The following is an 18,137-nucleotide window of genomic DNA, read 5'->3' on the forward strand; positions in this document are numbered from 1 at the left end:
AGGCTCTGTGACCACCTATGCTCAGAAGGTGGTGGAAGGGACCCTACCATTGATGGGGGGGCCCAGGAGGGGGCTCCCCAACCCCAAGGGAAACAGCACTATTTACAGTAATGGGCGGGGAGTTAATGATGTTTTACGGGAGGGTCCATACAACCTGCAGTGGCTTTTCTTTGTTTGCCCCTCTCTACTCGGTGCTATCACGATACCACCACCAAAGATCAGGACAGTCGTTGTGTCAGGTGCTGCACAGACCCCAATGGAGATGAGAGCTCTCATCATGCCAGGCACCACAAAGTGGCCCCCTCCCCGGGATGGGGCATCCTTTGGGCCGTTGGTGCACAGGCCGCAGCTTGGGGATCCCACGGTGCAGGGTGTGGCACAGCCCAAGAGATAGTCGTGGCCCTGAAGTGTTCCCTGTCGAAATGTCTCATGTCTCGTCCTACAGAGGTGAGGGCTTTTGGGGCTGAATTGTTGGCCTGATTGGAGAAGCAGCCGGTACCCAGGGCAGCACACGGAGCAGCCTCAAGTTGGTAGCATTTCCCCTGGTACTTGGCTGGCAGGGGACAGTGAGTTGGGGAGTGGACCCAGTTGTGGGTGTTGGTGGGCGTACAGCAGGGACAGCAGCAAACAGGTCACATCTTGCAGCGCTTGCCTTGTTTGCCGCATGGGATTGTGTCATTTAGTAACTGGGGAAGTACCTGGGGGTGCGGAGAGATGCTAAGATAAAACACCACCCTCTGACCCCCACCCAGGCCAAAATGGCATTCCCTGCCTATTATTTGTCTATTATGGTCTCTATGACCCCCAAGCCATGGGCCAGGGGAATCCCATTGGACTAGGCATTGTATATTATTAAGGGTATTACGGTAGCACCCAGGTGCCCCAGAAGCCAGGCAACTATTGTGCTTGGCGGTGTACAACTATAACAACAATCTAGTCTCTGCCTTGGAGAATTTCCAGTCTAAGCACAAGCTGATCCTCTCTAATCCAGAACCGTCTCGTCAGGCTGCGAAGAGGGTTCTGACTAAGCTGGGTCACTGTCCAATGAAATTCAAACTTAACAAATGCAAAACATTGAAAAACATAATCTCAGCTGTCTCCGTCCAGTGATGAGGTCTGAATTAGCTATTACTGCACGAGAGAGGGATCCTGGAGTCACTGGGGAGAGTTCTCTGAAAACAGGCCCTCGGTGTGCAGCAGCTGTCAGAAAAGCAAACAGAATGTTAGGCACCATAGGAAAGGGATAGATGCTATTGCTACCTATGCCTTGTACTCCCTGTGGAGCACAGGTCATCCACAAGTCTCTTCCACTTCACTCTGTCTTGGGACAAAACTTCCAGCTGGCTCCAGGAGCACCCCGCTTGTTGACCTTCAATCTCAGTACATCTTCTACACATTATCCAAGGTCTTTCTCTTTTGCGTTTTCCTTGTGGGTTCCATGTGGGAGCTTGATGGGCAATGCTGGACGATGGTTTTCTGAGAATGTGGCCTGGCCATACCCCCAGTCTTCTCTTGATTTGAATGTCAGTTGGTTCTCGTCCTGCCTGTTCCAAAGCTCCTCATTTGTGATCAAGTCTGGCCATCTGATGTGAAGGACGTACCTCAGGCATCTGTTTATGAATGTCTGTAGCTTGTGATGTGAAGACATTTAGTACTACAGGTCTTGCATTCGTACAAGAGCTCACTCTTCACACTTGTGTAGAACATTTCCAGCTTTGTCTTCAGGGATATGATTTGTGAACTCCATATGGGATGGAGAGTTTGAACGCAGATGTTGGTTTTCCTATCCCGGCTTTGATATCCTTATTTGTTCCTCCATCTCTGCCCATAATACTACCCAAGTAGGTGAACTGCTCCACATCTTCCAGGTCATCCCCTCTCAGTGTGATGGTGGTGGTGTTGGACTGGCTGATCCTCATTGTCTTGATCTTTCCCTTGTTAGTGCTCAGTCCAGTCATTGTGGCAGTTTTGTCTAGTGTTGTGACATTTTCTTCCCTGCTTCATGTTGGTGTGACAGGAGAGTGACACTGTCAACAAAATCAATGTCCTCTAACAGTTAGAAAAGTGTCCACTGAATGCTTTGTTGATGGCCATCTGTTGTCCTGCTCATAATCCAGTCCACTGTGATCAAGAACAGGAAAGGTGACAGTAGTCACTCTTGTCACACTCCTGAGAGTATGCTGAAGGATTCTGTCAAGAAACCATTGTGAACAACTTGGCATGTCCAGGGTTCGTACGTTGAATGAATCAAGTTAGTAATTTTGGATGGGATGCCATGGTGCTGCAGCAGTTTCTGCAAAGTATCTCTATCAACACTATCGAAGGCTGCTTCAAAATCTATGAAGGTTATGTACAGCAGGGAGTTCCACTCAAGCGACTGGTCTATGATCATTCTGAGAGCTGCTATTTGGTCAGTACAAGGTCTCTCTCTTTGGAAGCCAGCCTGTTCTTCCCTGGGCTGTCGATCGATTTCTGTCCTCATTCTCTCCAAGAGAATCCTCCTGAACACTTTTCTTGGCATAGACAGTCATGTGATGCCTCTCCAGTTCTTGCGTTCCTTCAGGTTGCCTTTCTTTGGAATCTTGATAAATCAGCCATATTTCCGATCTTGTGGGATCTCTTCAGTGTCCCAAATTTTCCCAAATCGATTATACAGCATGTTGACTGGTGTCTCACTACCTTGATTGCTTCTGTGGGAATGTTGTCTGGACCAGGTGCTTTTCCGCTTTTCAGATGGGCAATGGCTTTTCTGATTTCTTCTTCTGTAGGTCTGCTGCTGTTAATTTACAAAGGGGCATTTGCAGGTGGTAACTTGGAAAGTTCCATGTGTACAGGGTGGTTCAGTGGCTCTTCAAAGTGTTCCTTCCATCTACTGAACTTCTCACTTGGGTTCATTAGCACCCATGCCTCCTTATCCTGTATTTGCTGATCCACTGTACGCCACGACCCACCTAGCTTCTGTGAGATGCTATAGAGCTCTTTCAAGTTTCTGTCTTGCGGTTTGTTTGGCTTGTTGTGCAAGGGGATAGATAATAAGACAGAAAAATAACAACACTGTAGATTTTAGGACAGCAATTGATCACATTACTAGAAGATATTTCAATGACAAATAATAATTGATTGCAACTTTGCAATTTGTTTAAAACTTATTTTCTATTATCATTTTTATTTTTTTTTATATTTTTCGCAATCCCCATTGGAAGCCAGTGGCCTTGTGTGTGTGTGAGAGAGAGTGAGCAGGTGTGTCTATGTACATATGTGTATGGCAGTGGGTAAATCAGAAGTGGGAGCTCTGGCTGCTGTGTGGTTGTGGGTATGTGTCTGTTTGTCAGTATGCATTGGGGCGCGTGCTCTGTCCTCCCAGATCTGGGACCAGACCCTACCCATGTGTCACAAACCCTGCAGAGCTGGAGAGTCTCCATTAGACCATGTGCCCACCTTGGGCTACCCAATCAGGTGGGTTGGAGCCCCGGGCTCAGAGATGCTAACTGACCCTCGGAAGCCAAGTGTAAAGCAGTGGATGCAGGTGCACCTGGGCTAAAGCAAATTCAGTCTCATGACAGGCCCACCGAGCTGCCCACAAGTGGGCAGCAGGGCTCAGGTTCTGGGGCGCTCGGTCCCACAAGAGGGATACTCGTTCTGTCCCTGGCTGTGGGCCTTGCCACGTGGAACGGCCACAGATCCAGCAAACTCACTCCACACCCACCAGCCCCTCCTCCCCATGACGCTGCGCTGTTCCTGCTAAGACATAGCCCCAGTGTCTGGTCCTGGGAGCAGATTCTACCTCCTCCTGGTCCTGAGCCGCAGAGCCTATTACAGGACACAGTCACAGTAGGGAGGGAATGGAGTAATGGAGAGTGAATGTGCAGGAAAATTGCCTTCCTCTCACTTAGGGCCAGATCCTGCTGCTGCCAGCAGAGCACTGCCCAGGAGCTGTCCAGCACCGCCTGCGGCCCAGGAGCACCCACAGAGAGGCAGCACCTGTGCAGTGGAGTGAGGCCTCCTGGGGTGGCAAATGCAAGTGACACGTGGTCATTCAGTCTCTGCAATGACCATCTGGCTTCCAAGGATCTGAGACCAAAAGGTACCCCAGTTACCCCGGCTGTGCTGCTTCCTCAGGCTGCCCAGGTGACTGCCCTGGATCCCCTCCTGTCTGAACTCATAGCCAGCTGCCCCAAGCACCTTACAGACTAACAAATGAATTTATTAGGTAATGAGCTTTTGTGGCTAAGACCCACTTCCTCAGAACTGGAACAGAGACCTGAACTGGGGCAGCTCTGCTGGAAACTAGCCAGTCTGGGGTCCCCTGGGGAGTCACCACCAGTTAATTCCCTGCCACAGATCCGCACCTGACTCCCCAGCTGGATTTGTCAGGCTTCAGCTCCCAACCCTTGAATCATGTTAACCCTTCACCTGCCTGACTGAAGAGCCCGGCATTACCAAGGAGCAACTCCTCCAGCCAGCACGTCTGTGGGGCTGATTAGAGACGATCCCAAGTCCTTCCAGAGCCCTTGGCACCTGTTAGGGCTCTCAACAGCTCATCACTAAGGATCCTGTTTCATTAGGGAGTACTGGACCCCAGGGCTTCAGCCTCAGCTCCGAGAGGGAAAGTGACTTGCCCCAGCAGCCCAAAGGGGACAACCCCTTCTCTGCCCCCTGTCTCCTGTCTCTGGGCACCAGGCTGCAGCCAGCCAGCCTGCAGGGCTGATGGATGGACCCTATTCTAGGGCTCAGCTGCACCAAACCTGGCCCATCTCTCACCTCTGGCCAGCGATGCTGGAAGGACAATGTGCAGTCTGCTGAGAGCCAGGGAACCAAGGGGGATAGAATGGGAACTGCTGCAGCACCTCCCCTCCCCCACACCTCTAGCTCCAGCACCTGTGTGTACTTCCCGCTAGCCAGCTGCGTGGGGACCTCCAGCTGCCCCAGCCCAGTGCTGGAGCTTGGCATTGCAGAGGCCCTGCTGCCTGGCTGGGCGCTGCCGGATTAAAACCCACCGGTCTCTTTTCGTCCCTTCGTCTCACAGCAACAATCACCCCCCACCTGCTGCCTGGCACTGATGGGACCAAAACCTGGCACCCGGCAGGAGGCGGAACACACAGTAACTTCCTGTCTCGGGGCGAGAGTCACTTACACGGCAGCTCTGCCTCCCTACCCTCCGCCAGCCCTCGGCTTTCAGCCACAGCCACTCCACTGCCCAGGGCTCCCGGAGCAGCCCTGGTGCTGCTGGGGTGACACCCCCAGTCGGTACCGAGCCCCCCCATTCCATGCCCAGTGATTTGATTGAATAGGGATGGACAGAACAATGTGGGGGTGAACAGGAATGGAGAGAGCAGTATGGAGGTATAGGGATGTTTAGAACAATGTCAACGTGAACAGGGATGGACAAAACAATCTGTTGGGGGGTGAACAGAGCAATACGGGGGCACGGGGATGAACAGAGTGACACAGGGGTACAGGAGGATGGGTAGAGTGATTCAGGGGGGTAGGGGTGGATAGAGCAATACAGAGGGTGTGGAAAGAGCAATATGGGGGTGTGGAAGATTGAAGATTTGGGGGTGTTGGGGATTGTACGGGGGGGTGAATTGGGATGGATAGAGTGATATGGGGGTGAACAGGGATGGCTAGCCGGACGATGGGCTTTATGGTTAGTTAAGACTCAGAGAAAACAAGACAAATCTGCCGCATGCCCCCGCCCTGCCCTGCTCTGCGTGAGAGGGGGTGGAGGATGTCTCAGCACAATGGTCCTATGAGCTGCTTTCAAGCACCTTCCTGCCTCTTTTGTGCTTGTTCCTGTGAAGCCCTTGAGAGGCTCTGGCCTGTCCCTGAGGGCTGGCTCAGATCTCCTCGAGTTCGGTGTGTGCTGCGTGCTCGGCTGTCAGAAATCTTCCCCGTCTGCTACCCACTGAGTCGGCTGGGGAGCCCCCTGCAGTGATGCTGGTGCTGAGCCCTATATATGACCCTCCCGACCTTCCCACCCCTCAGTTCCTTCTTGCCAGCTACTCCCACAGTTGGGCAGAAGGCGGGAATCGAATAAGATGGGCAACACACCTCGCAGAGCAACAGTTACAGCAGTACCGAGCTGTTTTTCGTCTGCGAGTGCTTGCTCAGATCTACTCGAGTTCAGTGATTCACAAGCCAAACCCAGGAGGGGGTCAGAGTCCACACCTGGCGGACTCCAGGACAGTGGCCCCCAAGGCTGCGTCCCGCCTGGACAGCTGCACAACAGCACAGTGTGACACGAAAGTGCATCCAGAAGGCCACGTTGCAGCTCGACAGATTGCCTGCAGAGGCACATGAGCAGGAGGGCCGTGGAGGAGGCCTGAACTCACACAGAATGTGCCAGTGGCTGACCGTAGCCAGGTCGCAGCACGTTCCTACACAGGACGTGATCCAGGAAGAGATGCACTGCAAGGAGACCGGGAGCCCGTCCGTCCATCAGCCATGGGCACGAAGAGCTGGGAGGCCCTGTCCCACTGGACGCAGAGGCAGGTGCCCGGCTCACATGGGCAGAGCCCGGTCTCTGCTCTGCCGGGAGCTGTAAAATTTTCTGCCCCAAACAGGAAGGGAACTGCTCTGGCCAGTGTAAGAGCTGGAGACCACGTCTGGCTGGAAAGCTGAGTGAGGGCAGAGTTGAACCTGGTCCTAATGGAACACTATGTCTGAGGGCTCCGACATGCAGGCCTGGAGCTCAGAAACCCTTCTGGCAGAGGTGATGGCCAGTCCCCTGCCTCTCCTCTGGAGCCCCATCTGTGCTGACAGCCCCAGTGAGTTCAGCCACTGACGCTGCGGTCAGAGCTCCCTCACTGGTCTGTGGCTCTCACCCCACTGCCTAGCCATGGGGGATGCAGCAGAATGCGTTTGCTGACCCTGGGACCAGCCTGGTAAATCACACCCTTATTGCAAGGTATGGAGCAGAAACATAGGGCTAGATCCCCAGCTGGTGTAAGTCAGCTGTAGCTCCACAGGAGTGAATGAGAACAGATCCCCAGGTGGTGTAAGTTAGGTGTAGTGCTATGGGAATCAGTGGGGCCAGATTCCCAGGTGGTATAAATCAGCTGTAGTGCCATGGGAGTCAACAGAAACAGATCCCCAATTGGGGTGAGTTAGATGTAGCGCTATGGAAATCAGTGGGGCAAGATTCCCAGCTGGTGTAGATCAGCTGGAGTTCTATGGGAGTTGTGGGGGGGGGGGGGTGGGGCAGATCCTGAGCCGCTACAAGGCAGCTGTACTACCAAAGGTGTTAATGGGAACAGATCCCAGCTGGTGTAATTCAGCTGTAGCGCCCTGGGCGTCTATGAGAGCAGATGCCAAGTGGGTGTAAATCAGCTATAGCTCCATGGTAGGTAACTGGAACAGATCCCCACCTGGTGTATGTTAGCTGTAATGCTGAGGCAGTCAGTGGGGCCAGATTCCCAGCCCATCTAAATCAGCTGGAGGTCTATGGGAGTCAGTGGGGCCAGACCCCCCTCCCTGACAGTGGAGGCCAGGCAAGGAGCAGGCTGCTGCTGTCTCCCAGCCAGGATCTCTACCAACCCCATTCCCTGCCTGGCCCTCACAGAGAGCTGCTGATGTGCCAGGGGGACCCTCAATAGGGCCAGAAGGACTAAGCCCCTTTCCCACCCCAGCCTAGCTGGGGGATCCTGGGGGGTACTTGACCCTCCATGCCCTCCCCCCACACATCGCCTCTGCCTGTGGGGCTGGGCTCACCCACAGTGTGGGCTGGGGCAGTGGGGGAGCAGCCAGTGGGGAGAGCTGCAGGGATCAGCCTGCTGCAAAATCTGTGTGAGGGGATGAACGGCCTGTACCATCCCCAGGCTGCAAATGGCGTTTGGAAGGGGGCCCAGCTGCCCTCTTGGCTGGGCTCCTCCTTCCCCTTGCCACCAACTTTCCCTGTTCTCTCCCAGACCTCCAAGCCATGGCCTGGATGCCAGGGCTTTGTCAAGGGAGGGGCTGGCCTGGCCATCCAGGCCCCTGCTGGTGGTCTGGGGCCCCGGGGAGGCTGAGGTGGGTGACGGCAGAGCTGGAAGGATATAAAGGGCCAGGCCAATCTCATTCAGATCTTTATTCGGTTTCGCCAGCTAATGAGGAAGGGCCCCCAATTGCCCCTCCCCCTGGCTGCTGCAGGATCCCCACTGCCTAAATTCACACAGACCCCAGTGACCGCTGGGCTCTAATGGCTCCGTTGGAACCTGTGTGCTCCACACTCCCCTGGTCACATGGCCCCAGCCAGGGACCCAGCCGGCCCACGGCCTAGGGGAGTTCTGGGAGACGGGGGGTCTTTAACTACTAGCTGGTTTGGGGATCAAATGCACCTGCGGGCTGATGATAAGGGACTGGGGAGCTCCATTTCTGTGAAGGGGTAACCGAGTCAGTGCCCAGAAGTGCACCAGGCGAGACACGGTCGCTGCAGGCTGCTGAGAGCCAGGGAAGCTCACAGCACTGGGGGTTCTCTGTCAGAACACTGGCAGGGGCAGCCGGACCTGACCTGGGACAGAGGTCTCCATGGGTGAAATGGGAGGACGGTGGAGTTCTGCCCCATGGTCCCAGGTACCAGAGTGCTGGCGGGAAGGGGAAGAACAAATCCAGAGAAGTCAATCAGACCAGATCTGAGTTTATTGATTGCAGGGTGTGAGGGGCACAGCATGGGGCTGTGTCAGGGCCCAGAGCGATGAGGCAGCAGGGGCAGCAGGCCAGGCAGGGCTCTCTGGTACCCAGGCTATGTCACGAGTCACTCCAGCCCTACCCTGCAGCAGCGCGCGGCCGTCCAGTCCATGCCACGGCACTGGCAGTGGCAGATGGAGTCGGAGCGGATGTCCCAGGAGCCGCAGCCCATGCCGCAGGCACAGCCCGTGGGCTTGTACCCTGTGGGGAGACGGTGGAGGGGCAGGGTTAGGGGAGAGCTGGTGGCAGGCTGGGAGCCAGGGGGGCTGCAAAGTGCCCTGATCTCTGCTCCTCCCCAGCTCTGGGACTTGTCCCTGTGTCTCATGCAGATGAGCCAGTGACCAGACAAGGGAGGCCCCACAGACCCTCCAGGTCCCAGCTCTGCAGCGGCCAGTGCTCCAGGGACTCAGGAGTGGTGCACAAGCCATTGTACTGGCACTAGGCAGCACACGTAAAGAGGGGCCCGTGTAGGGTGGGGGACCATCCCTGCCCCAGCCCCTCACCTGACAAGGATAGCAGACGGGGTGGGCTCTGTGCACCGGGGTCCCTCCCTCCCTGGGCCTGTGGGCACTCAGGAGAGCGCTCTTACCTGCTGGGCAGGAGACAAGATCCCCACGTGCGAAAACATCCCGGCAGAGCAGCTTGACCTTGGCCAGGGTGGTGGACACTGCAAGGCAAGAGGCAGGGCCGTGGGAGCGGAAAGGGTTCCTCCTCCCCACCCCCATCCCCCTATGGGTAGAGAGGCTGCCCCTGCCCCAGCTGTTCCCGGGCCAGCTGTAACCCACCTTGGTTTGGCTCCCCTGCATGGTGGCTGGGCAACATACAGCTGGAGCTGGGTCCTGGAGCTGAGGCTATAGAGACCCCTGGCCTGAAATCTGCAGGTCTAGGGTTTGATGCCTGTTGCCTGGCAGCAGCAACCCGCCCCCCAGGCTCTGAGCACAGGGCAGGGATGGAGGCAGCAGAAACAGCTCCTGGCTGCTTTCCCTAGCCAATATACCCCTCAGGGCTGGAACTGGGGTCCTGCTGCACCCCCCAGGCCCCAGCTTGGAGAGATTTCCATTCTATGCAGTTTCCAGTTTGGGTCAGTGGCTCTATCTCCCCACAACACCCCCTCCCCATACAAATTGTTCCAGCCCCACTGAATACACCAGCCACCACCTGAGAGAGATGGGCAGAGTGCCCCTGAGTGAGCCCACCCAGGCCTGGGAGGAAGGCGGCACGAGCTGTGGAGGTGGCACCTCATGGACCAGAGGCTCCCATGGGGTCACTGAACAATCCAGCAGGTCTGTGGCTAAGGTCCAGGAAGGGTCACAGGTGATGTATGTTTAAATCCTGCCTCTGCCACTAACTCCCGGTGTGACCTTGAGTGAGTCACTTAGTCCCCCTGGGCTTTTCCCCTCTGTGTAATGGGGATGATCTCCTTGAGGCAGGGGGTGTCTCACCATGGCCAGTGCAGCTCCTAGAACGATCGGGCTCCAGAGCGCAGCTACCGTCCTAGAACTAACCCTTCGGTGTGCTGCATAAAAATAGCTCTGTTTGGGGTCTTTGGTTTCACAAAGTTTAAGAAACGCTGCCCTAAAGCTCCGTAGCGTCACAGCTTGGGGCACAGATAATGCTGCTTTTGTACGTGGCTGGTTCCACCTCCCTCCCAACTCTTAGGTCCCAGGACTTTTTGCGTAACATGCAGAAGATGGATCAGCCCCAGCCGTGGTTTGCTCTCAAGCCGGCTCCTTACACCCTGTGTCGGGTGGGGAGGGGGGCGCAGTGACAGTTACAACACAGAATGGGAATCAATCAGTTTGGAAGGAAAACTGCAGCTTGGGCAGCTCCCAGCATGAGGAGCTGTGAAAGCAGCATCCTTGCCCCATCGCGGGGCTCAGGTCAGAGCTTTGCCTTCCACAGTGAAATCCTGCCCCTGCCCCCCAGCTGTGAGCCCCATTCCTGGGGCAGCCATCCATGGTCCCACAGGCGGTACCTGTGTTTCTAACGGCTTCCTGCACCTTCGCATCAACCACACTGTCAATGATGCACTGAGCCCCAGTGTGATACGCTGGCACCAGGAGGGTGAACAGCAGGAACACGGCAGCCTTCATCGCGCCGAATGCTGAGCCACCTGCAGGGCAGAGACCCGGCCAACGCATGAGAGCCCAGGAGGGAGCCCTCTGGAGCCGAGATGCACACAGGGCAGTGGATTGGGGCCAGGGCAGTGTGTAGCACAGGTGAGGAGCGGGTGTGGGGGTGGAAATTGCCTTCCCAAGACTGCCTACGCTCTCTGGCCACCCAGGGAGGGCTGGGGCCATGTCCTGGCAGTGCGGCTCTCAGGCTACCCGGAGCTTTGGCCGGCAGGGAATGGTGGGGCCATGCTGCCCTCAGGGGCAGGGAACACTAAGGGAGAGGTCAGAGGATGGGGGCAGTAACTTGGGCAGGGGCTGGGCTGGGTTCCATGGGGTGGGGGGAGAGGGAGGTCTTAGAAGGGGCGGGGCCTTGGGTGGGAGTGTCAGGGCTGTGACCTGCCTTTCCCACCTGGGCCTTCATTCACCGCCCATGGAGTGGGGCCCAGCCATGAGGGAAAGCCCCAGTGCCAGGAAAGTGGGTGAGGCTCAGGGGAGGGGGACAGGTGGGCCCGAGGGTGCAGGGGATGTGGGGAGGAGAAGGCCGGGGCTGGAAGGGACACGGGGGTGGGGGAATGTAATGGCAGGGAAGAGGGAGGAAGGGTTGGGTGTGGGGACCCATGGGTGGGGGGTGGGGAGGCAGGCAGGTTGGTAAGGGGGCGCTTTGGGGAGGGCTGGAATGGCACCTCCATCCTAGGGGACAGCAGAGCAGCTCTGCCTCCACAATGCCGGTGGGGACCGAGTGCCTGGGGGCTGCATGTTCACACGCACACCCAGGAGGGGTTCCCAGTAAAGGTTTACACCCCTAGTGAGCTGACCCCCCGGCCCCTCCACAAAACCAAACGAAAGCCCCACAAATAGTCGCGTCTCTCTGCTCCGCCCTGCGGCTCTTTCGCTCCCAGCGCCTGGCAACCAGCGGGGTAAAGCCGTGTCCATTGCACGGCCGACACTTCACCCAGGAGCCTCCCTTGGGTAAGGGATCGATTCCAGCTAACCTGCCGTCCACGTCGCCTTCCACTGAGTTAACCAGGAAGGCTGAGCTCACTGGCCCCCGCCCGCTGGGGGGATGCAGCTCTCAGTGGTCCCAGATTCAAGGGGGTCTGGGGCCTCCAGCCACCACCACTGCTGCTGTGACAGCGGCCAGAGCTCCAGGCCCTTTAATCACTGCCGGAGCGTTGTGCGCGCTCCTTACGGCTCTGAGTGCTGGCGGGCGGGGGCCCTGCTTTGGACAGCCAGGAGGGCTGGCTGCCCTGGCCACACCCCTTCCACCCAAGGCCCCGCACCTTCCAGCAGTGCAGAGCCAGCTCCCTCTGCCCCACCGACACCTTGCCCAGGGGCCTGCAGAGGCTCTGGGCTCCTCTGCCCCCATTGACGTTCATTGAGCCAAGGCTCCTCAGGACCAAATAACCAAAGGCATTTAGGTGCCTCAAGATGCACATAGGCACCTAAGTCACTTTTGAGAGTGGAACACTGGCTCCTAAGTCCCTTAGCTGCTCTTCAGAACTTTACCTCCAGCTGATCCCTTGCTATATGGAGAGGAAGTCGCTTTGCCCTGGATTCAGAGCCTCCCCACCAGGCATGGAACCAGATGATGCCATTGGAAGTTACACCACAGGCACCCTGCTTACGGCCCAGGCCCTGGGAGCCGGGCTTATGTGGGAGCCATGGCCCCAACCTGCCCCCAGGCTCTGGAGCCTCCTGCCCGACCACTGGCACAAACTCACCGACTGACGCAATCCTACAGGTCGCTGCTTCCCCGTTCACAACCCATCCATTAAATAGGAGCCACCTGGAGATGAGGTGGTAAAATCTTCCCTCCCATTGGCTGCTTTGCAGTTACCTCCCTCGTCTGGGAAGTGTGGGGAAACTCTAGGGTTCCGCTTAACAGCTGTTTCTAAGACAGAATGTTTCTTTTGCAACTTCTGTGTTTGCCCAACTCCCTCCCACCTGTTCATTGCCAGGGACAAACAATCCCCTGGCCGAAGTCCATTTTCAGGTGATGTTTCACCTGCACAGTCTTTGTCTCCAATGGGCTGGACAGCGCTGGGCTCCTTCTATGCGGGAATTTCCTGGTTTTGTAAGAGGGCTGCTGGAAGGCAGGACAGCCTGGGTGTGCACCGGGCACCTGCGGCTAGGAGATTAAGGAAGCCAAGGGGAGGGCTGTGCTGAAGCTGCAGGGGAAATGAATTTGCTGGCACGAGCACAGTAAAACCAGCAGAGCAGCCAGGGTTGCACAGTAGGTGGGAGGGCCCCGTGCATGTACGCTGGGTCCCCAAAAGAAACGTATCCATGCGGCCAGCCCAGCTCACCTCCTGTGCTGCTGGAGCTCCTGAGCTGCCTTAGCCCATTGGTTCTGTGGGTCCCTGCACTTCACGTTCCACCTGTGGCTATGAGGCAGAAGGAAGTGGCCGAGATTGGCCGAAATGCACCAGCAGGACCAGCAGCCCAGCATGGCCCTGGGAAGGGACAGAGGCAGTCAGAGGCCAGTGTTCTGTGCTCTCTCTAGTTGCTGGTGAGAGCTTAAGCAAGGAGAGTCCATCAGACTATATAGTCTGTGTGGTACAGGCCATTGGACGTCACCCACCTGTCCCTAATGCTCACATTGAGGTGCCACCAACGACAGGCCCCTGGAAGGCTGGGAGGTGATTAGGAGAGATGCCCATGAGTCTTAGCAGGTGATGCACGCTCCATACTGGAGAAGAGGCAAATACACTCTAAGGTCCTTGCCGTTCTGACTTGGGGGGAGTTGAAGAGAGTCCAGTGGAGGGCAACCAAAATGGTGAGGGGGCTGGAGCACATGACCTAGGAGGAGAGGCTGAGGGATTTGGGCTTATTTAGTTTGCAGAAGAGAAGAGTGAGGGGCAATTTAACAGCAGCCTTCAACTTCCAGAAAGTGAGGCTCCAAAGAGGATGGAGAGAGGCTGTTCTCAATGGTGGCAGATAGAACAAGGAGCAATGGTCTGAAGTTACAGAGGGGGAAGTGTAGGTTGGATATTAGGAAAACTACTTCCCCAGGAGGGTGGCAAAGCACTGGGATGTGTTGCCTTGAGAGGTGGTTGAATCTCCATCCCTAGAGGTTTTTAAGTCCCAGCTTGACAAAGTCTTGGCTGGGATGATTTAGTTGGGGTGTATCCTGGTTTGGGCAGGGGGCTGGACAAGATGACTTCCTGAGGTCCCTTCTAGATCTAGGATTCTAAGGTGCACCGGGCCCTGCAGCGCAGACAGGTCTCTGACCAGGTCTCTGTCTCAGGAGGACTCATTCTTCCCCTATAGCCATTGAGACATGTGCTTGAGGAAGACGAGGGCCCCTTGGGAGAGCTGGCCCATGGCAGGGATTCCTTCCAGGGACTGTTTAAGAGCAGGGGCCTAGCACAGATCCTGTGGACCCAACAGATGCCCACTCCAATTGCACAGCTGGGAATGGAACCCAGGAGTCCGGACTCCCAGCCCCCTGCACTAATCCAATAGATGCAGGTGCCCTCCCGGAACCAGTGATGGACCCCAGAGGCCCAGATCCCCTCCCTGCCCCCTCACTCCAATGCACTAAACCTCACCCTCTTCCCAGAGCTAGGGAAGAGGGCCCAGGAGTCTGGCACCGACCACCAGCCCCTGCTGCCTTAAACCTTGGCCCAGGTGAACTCCCAGGAACTGACACTAGGCCCGGGCCACAGTCGCCGCTGAGAGAGAAGTGGGGGTGTGCACCTGCCCTAGACCTGCCAGGCGGTGCTCTGTGGGAGGGGTGGCTGTGCAGGGCCCCCTTCACTAGCGCTGAATGCGTAGGTCTCATTCACACAGACACCAGCTGGTCTCCTGCTGGACGAGGGAGGAGGAGGGGGGACAGGGAACACACCCATCCCCTCAGGGCAAGAAAGAGACCCTACGTTTCCCCAGCCCCAGGAAACAAAGCAAGGAGCCCTGTCACTCCTGAACAGCTAACCATGTTATTTATTAGGTCAGGAGCTTTGGTGCGTAACACCCCCTTCATCAGACCGAAGGAGCAGAAATGCAAATGGGGGAGATATTAATCTGAAGACGGGGGTGTTACCCATGAAAGCTCATTACTAATACATGAATTGTTAGTCTTTAAGGTGGGACAGGACTGCCTGCTTTGTCTGGTGAAGCTACGGGTAACATGGCGACCCCTCCGAGACTCTTTCCCAGCTCCAGGGCAGCCCCACACACAGCCCCACTCCCTCAGCAAACAGACATCACCTGCCTTGGAGCAGCCACAGACCAGCTGGAGCAGGTGTGGGATCGGCCCTTTCTGGCAGGGGCCATTGACAGCAGCAAAGGCCTGGGGCAACTAGCAGGGGAACCTGTTGTAACTGACACACAGGCCAGACACGCTCTTAGCTGGACATGGGAAAAGTAAACACTCCCCCGGGGTTCCCCAGCTGGCAAACATTCCTCTGCCCGAGCCAGGAGTCCTTGCGAGAAACACAGACGCTGTGTTTGGGAACTAGGCGCAGGGCTGGCCCTTGGGGAAACACAGGCACCCCAAATCACCTCAGTGCGTGCACCCCTTGTCCTCCTGCACTGCTCTGCGGCCCAGGGAGGGCCATGGCTCACTCTCCACGTGTCCCATACAACGTGTGCCTACAGCTAGTAACTAAACACTCACCCCACTGCCGGGCCTGTGGCCGGGCCCTTCCCTGCCATGTCCCTTCTGCAGGGTGAATGTCCGAGGCTCCCTACACTGCATAGTTTCTCACCTCTTTCATCTCTTTCTCTATGTCTAAACTTTCCTGTGGTGTAATGATCAGCACTCAGGACAGTGAATCCTGTGATCTGGGTTCAAATCCCAGTAGGACCTTGGTGTGGTTTATGTGGGGAGGGATAGCTCGGTGGTTTGAACGTTACCCTCCTAAACCTAGGACTGTGAGTGCAATCCTTGAGGAGGCCAATTTAGGGACTGGGGCAAATAGATGCCAGAGATGGTGCTTGGTTGTGCCAAGAGGGCAGGGGACTGGATTACATGACCTCTCGAGGTCCCTTCCAGTTCTAGGAGATGTGTATCTCCAATTACACATATGATTCTGTCCCAACCTTTGTTATCTGTTCCAATTTCATCCAATGATCAACACATCTCTTCCAGCATCTTTGTCAGGTCTTTATAGAATAACTTGATCTCTTCCTCCGTACTTTCCGATGTGGGTGCGGACTCCTGAAGGACCAAGATGTTGAATGGTTTCACTTTGAATCTACCATCATTCTCACACTCACCAATTTGTATCCTAACAGTGCTCCTCCAGCTCTTTTGCTAAGAAGGAATCCAACTCCTGCCTCGTGCTTTGTTTTGTTCCCTGACTAAATGACTTTGCAACCACACATCTCTCTTGATGACATTCAACACATCTCCACCAGTCCAAGTATATCACATCTGTATCTCTCCACCTCCTTTTGAAACAGCTCTAGCTTTCCAGTCACCCACAGCATTCAGATGTTCCATGTTCCGACTGACAATTTTCTTTCGGAAGCCAACTTTTCAATCAATCACTCAATTGGTGCCATGGATGTTGTTTATCCGGGCTACATCTGAAATGGCATCTTTTATCAGTTAGTCATACTGGCATCAGATTTCATTCATATTGTTGTTTTACAATCAGCACATTGACACTCATCTGACCAATCCTCCTCCTCTATCCAGGCTTGGGACTGGCATGCAACCCCTAGAGGCTTCATGGTAGAGTTCTTGAGCTCAAGGAAAGAACTGGGCATGGGACATCTACAACTGCTTTGTCAATTTTCAGAAGACATTTGACAGTACAGTCATACCCCAAGATACACCCATTCGGGTTATGAGAATTCAGGTTTACAAGGAGTTTGATTTAAAACCTCTACCCCATCTTACGAGGCATTTCCTCGAATTTATGAGGACTGATTTCAATTTCGTGCGCCTCAGCGGGACGCGGACGCCCTGCAGCGGGAGAAAGGCTGCGACTCCACGCAATGGCTGCCCGTAGCTGCATCCCACCTGGCGCATCTCTCCGCAGCGCCCGGCGGTGGTTTCCCAGAGCCCCCGGCCCAGCCTTTACCTGTGGCTGGTCTGGGTCTCCGCCTCGGCTCTGCAGCAGTGGCGTGCCCTGGCCCAGCCGGCGGCTGAGAGCTCCCATGTGCTCCTGTGAGATGTGGCTGCTGGGCGCACAGCAGCCCACCCCTGCCGCTTGCTCCCTGGGCGGCTGGGAGCCACTGCTGGCCGCCCTGCACAGCTGTGCCTTGGGTGCTGCTCGCTGCCTGTGGCGTTCCTTTGCATTAGTGCCTCGGCCGCTGCTGGGGGGCCTCTCCGCCATGCAGCCCTGCACGAGCGAGGCATCGCCCCTCGCCAACTGGGGGCCTCCTGTGCCTGCCTAGCTCCCCGTGCAGCCAGCACCTGACACCACCCCCTCCCTGCTTAACCTAAGCTGCGTTCAGGCCGGGCTGCCTCCCGGTGCCCTGCTTTGCCCTGCTCTGCCCTGCCTGACCCCTTGCACCAGCCCCGCTTCTGCAGCTGCGGGCAGCTACCCGGCTTTGTGCCCCCCTCACAGGCGCTCTTCAATTTCCATTCTCCTGTCTCTGCAGGTAAACAGACACATTGTAGAGTAATTAATGAAGGGGAAATGCCTTGTTAGGTTGTGTTATGATAACTAATGTTAACTATTGAAGTAATTGTGTTCATTTTAATGGGATTTGGTGTTGTTTTAGCGTAAATGGGTGTAAATTTTGGGGCTCAGGAATGCATAAAATTTTTTCCCATTGAAATTAATGATAATTACATTTTTGACTAACAAGAATTCGCCCTAAGAGGAGTTTTTCAGGAACGAATTGCCCTCACAAGGTAGGGGAAGACTGTATAGCTCAGAAAGTGACTTAGGCGGTGTTGGAGTCGTACAGAGGACTGACACATTTGTTGAAGGATACCAACGACAATGCCGAGGCAGTGGTAAGAACATGCAGAGGGTTGGGAAGTTAATTTAGAATGAGCAGAGGTACAAGACAAGGAGATCCAATATCACCAAATATCTTCATCATGCACCTAGACAGAGTGATGGATAAGACCAAGGAAGAGGTAGAAGGGATATCAGTGCATGGGACGAGAAATAACAACCTGAGGTTCACAGATGATATTTGGGCATATCTGCAGAATGAGCAATGAGCAAAAAGTCAAGACCCTGGTATTTGGCATAGTGAATGGCTCAATTAGGGGAGAGAGACCCCACAGGGAATGGGTAGGTGATATAGTAGATTGGCGCAGAGTTAGTCTACAGAAACTAAGCTGCTCCACACTGGACAGGGAAAGATGGAAGTAAATAGTGAGGGAAGCATTGGACACCAGTGAGTGCTGACCCTCTGGTTGTTGATGATGATGATGAAAGATGTATTGCA

General features: G+C 55.5%; 1 pseudogene; it reads right to left on the bottom strand.

Moving 5' to 3' along the window:
* Positions 1–8,598: 8,598 nt before the first annotated feature.
* LOC142003442 (resistin-like) lies at positions 8,599–16,633 on the bottom strand (annotated as a pseudogene).
* Between the last annotated feature and the right edge of the window lie 1,504 nt (positions 16,634–18,137).

This window comes from Carettochelys insculpta, chromosome 29 (genome assembly GCF_033958435.1).
Source record: "Carettochelys insculpta isolate YL-2023 chromosome 29, ASM3395843v1, whole genome shotgun sequence".
In the NCBI taxonomy this organism is placed as follows: domain Eukaryota; kingdom Metazoa; phylum Chordata; order Testudines; family Carettochelyidae; genus Carettochelys; species Carettochelys insculpta.